The following is a 3,348-nucleotide window of genomic DNA, read 5'->3' as shown; positions in this document are numbered from 1 at the left end:
TATTGTCAACATTTATCGAGCACCTATTACAACAATTTCATTGCATGGAATACAGCATCGTTTCTGACAGTCACTGTTGTTTCATGTATCTCTTAGAAAAACGCTGCTGTTAGACATCCAACACTATCTTGAGATGATAAAATATCAAAAGCCGTGTCTCAGGATGGATGAAATGCGGTTAAAATGATGAATAGAAACTCTAGGGCCACCTCATATCGATGGATTCGCACATCTGGAGATCCGTATTTATCCGACTTCCGGTTCCAAATCACGCGAGGTTTGGAATATTTTGCTCACTAGGCCTCAGCCAGGTAACTGAATCCAGCTAAACCTGGCCCACAGTCTGGGAATCTGACTCGGCTCCCCATCTCCGCCTCGGCGATCCGAGACCCCCAGGCAGGGGTTCCAGAGGTATGTGAGGTTGCGAATGACTGCCGCCAAATCTGAAGGAACTCTGCGGTTCTCTGCCACAGTGGGATTGTGGCAGGCAAGCGGCTCAGACTTCACTGGAGTTGGGAAATGCTCCTGTCCACGCTGCCTCATCCCATGCTGGAGCACCGCGCCTCTATTTTTTTTTTTTTTTTTTTTTTTAGGTACACGCCACATAACATAAAACTAAAACTTTTAAAGAGTAGAATTCAGTGGCATTTAGAACAATGTTATGCAACCATCACTTATGTAGCCCGAAACATTTTCGTCAACTGCATGGGAGGCCCCATTAAGCATACCTGTTAAACCCTTCTTGCCTCCAGCCCCTGGCAACTACAAATCTCCTTTTGTCTCTATTCTGAATATTTCTTATAAATGGGATCATACAATATGTGACCTTCCATGTCTGGCTTTTTCACCAAGTGTAGTGTTTGAGGAGTTCATTCCTGTAGCAGCATGTATCAGTATTTCATTTCATTTTATGGCTGAACATATTCCATTGCATGAATATACTGGAAATTGCTCATCTACTCATCCAGTGATGAACATCGAGTTGTTTTTTGGCTTAAATTTATTCATAGTGTTCTCATATAAAAACAAATATGTAATTATTATTTTTATTTTTATTTATTACATTCATTATTTATATTTTTATATTTTATTGTATTATAACATAATTTTATAATATTATTATACTATGATAACATAACAGACCGACTCCTATGGTCTGTCGGTGTGCTCTTCCACTGGCGTGCTCCCTTCCGCTGGGGTGCCCAGCTACACGTCCAGTTCCTCCGATGAGTTCCTCTGGACGTACTGCCGCTTGTGTGTCTGCCTGCTAGGATCTCAGGGTTTTCACAGGCAAAGGATGGGGGCGTGGCGGGACAGGGTGATCTTGGGATATGCAACATTTGGGCGTGAAGGAAGGAGTGCCTGTCCTCACCTAGGTCCAGTGGGGACCCATCTTTGTCTACCCAACACTTTCCTGCACCTCTTCCCTATCATTGTGTTTCAATTACCTTTGTCTGGGTTCAGCACTCCCTTGGTTGCTGTAAACTTTCTTACTGTTTCCCTGAGTTCCCACGAAGTCAATTCTGGCATCTTTTGCTTATTTCTCTGTGTTTCTGTATAGGAATGGACCCTACGTGCTCACTACTGTGCCACTTTCGCTATTATCTTTTGTTGTTGTTGTTCAATTTGTGTTTTAAGGCAGGAAGGTCAAATGCTTCTGATGTGCCAATTTCCTGCCTCCATATATCTCCTGTGTCTGGTACTCAGTGCCCATGCCCGGCATCCTCACTTTCTCGGCATCCGTCTGTCAACACTTCTCTGAAGCTCGCTAGCTCTGCCACTCAGTTGTCCCCCTGAAAAATTCCTCCACCTCCCCCCGCAACTGTAGGAAGCTCACCGTCCTCCTTACCCTTCCTCAACCCCACTCCTATTCTCTCCCTTTTTTCCCCTTCCACCCCCATTTCCCCGACTTCTGCTGGAGGTGGGAGGGATAACCGGTTCGAAGACATTCCCCTCCCCCTCGCCGCTTCTCGGGCGATTGCTGGTTCGCAGTCCTACGCTCCACTCGCCAGCAGGCTCCGCTGTGGTGTGAGCACCTCGGCGAGCGCAAAGGCGTCCGCTTTAAGGCACTGGACCTCAGGCCAGGCAGAGCCTATCTCCGGGACCCTTTTATGGAGATCTGCTGTTAAAGCTGCGACGCGTTTCCCGAGCACACCGAGCACACGCATACTGAGCCTGACGACTCCAGGGAGGGACGTGCTCCAGAACCGAGAACTAGACCCAGGTCCCAGAACTACCGGTGGAGGAGGCTGCAGTAACCTCCGAAGCAGGCTAAGAGACTCGGGTGGGCTTTCTCCAGTGAAAAAAAACAGAAGCCAGAGGGGAAGGGTGGATGGAGCAGGAAAGGAGGACAGGTTCTAAGCATGGCTGTTCAAGGCCCTGAGGCTGCAGAATTGAATGCGGGACTGCAGTTTGGAGGCGAGGGCTTTCCATAACCACGGACGAAAGAAACCTCCGAACCAACCGACTGAGCGCCTGCGCTGTGGAGCAGAGGGGGGAATAAAAGGCTCTGCCGACCGAAACCTGTAAAAGCTTCCTTTGGGGCGCGCTCCAGGAGGTTGGCGAGGCCCAGGCGCGCCCGGGGTGCGGCGACCAGCCCTTCCCTTGGCCGGGCCTCCAGCACCAAAACTCGCTGGGATCCTCCCTGGGGCCCACGCCAGTGCCGTACACCCGAGGTACTCCGGATGCGGCCAGGTGGGAGGTTCCTCACTTCACCTCCACCTCCTTCCAGATCTCACGTGCCTTATTTACGTAATCAAGTTCAGGAAATAGCAGAAAAGAACTTTTTTTTTTTTTTTTTTTGAGACGGAGTCTTTCTCTGTCGCCAAAGCTGTAGTGCAGTGGCGCGATCTCGGCTCACTGCAACCTCTGCCTCCTGCGTTCAAGCGATTCTCCTGCCTCAGCCTCCTGAGTAGCTGGGATTAGAGGCGCCCGCCACAACACCTGACTAGTTTTTGTATTTTTAGTAGAGACGGATTCTCACCATTTTGGCCAGGCTGATCTCGAACTCCTGACCTCAAGTGGTCCGCCCTCTTCGACCTCCCAAAGTGTTGGGATTACAGGCGTTAGCCACTGTGTCAGTCCAGAAAAAGACATTTAAAAACTACAGATTGATATCCTTGTTGAACATTCATGCTAAAATCCTTAACAAAATACTAGCTAACAGAATCCAACAACATATCAAAAAAAAAAATCCACCATGACATGATCAAGTGGGTTTCACACCAGGAATGTAGGGATGGTTTAACATATACCAGTCAATAAATGTGATACACCACGAAAACGGAATTAAAAACGAAAAATCAAATGATCATCTCAATAGATGCAGAAAAAGCATTTGACAAAATT

Source organism: Trachypithecus francoisi, unplaced genomic scaffold (assembly GCF_009764315.1).
Source record: "Trachypithecus francoisi isolate TF-2019V2 unplaced genomic scaffold, Tfra_2.0 Lachesis_group16, whole genome shotgun sequence".
In the NCBI taxonomy this organism is placed as follows: Eukaryota; Metazoa; Chordata; class Mammalia; order Primates; family Cercopithecidae; genus Trachypithecus; species Trachypithecus francoisi.
Note: the sequence above shows the minus strand (reverse complement) of the source record.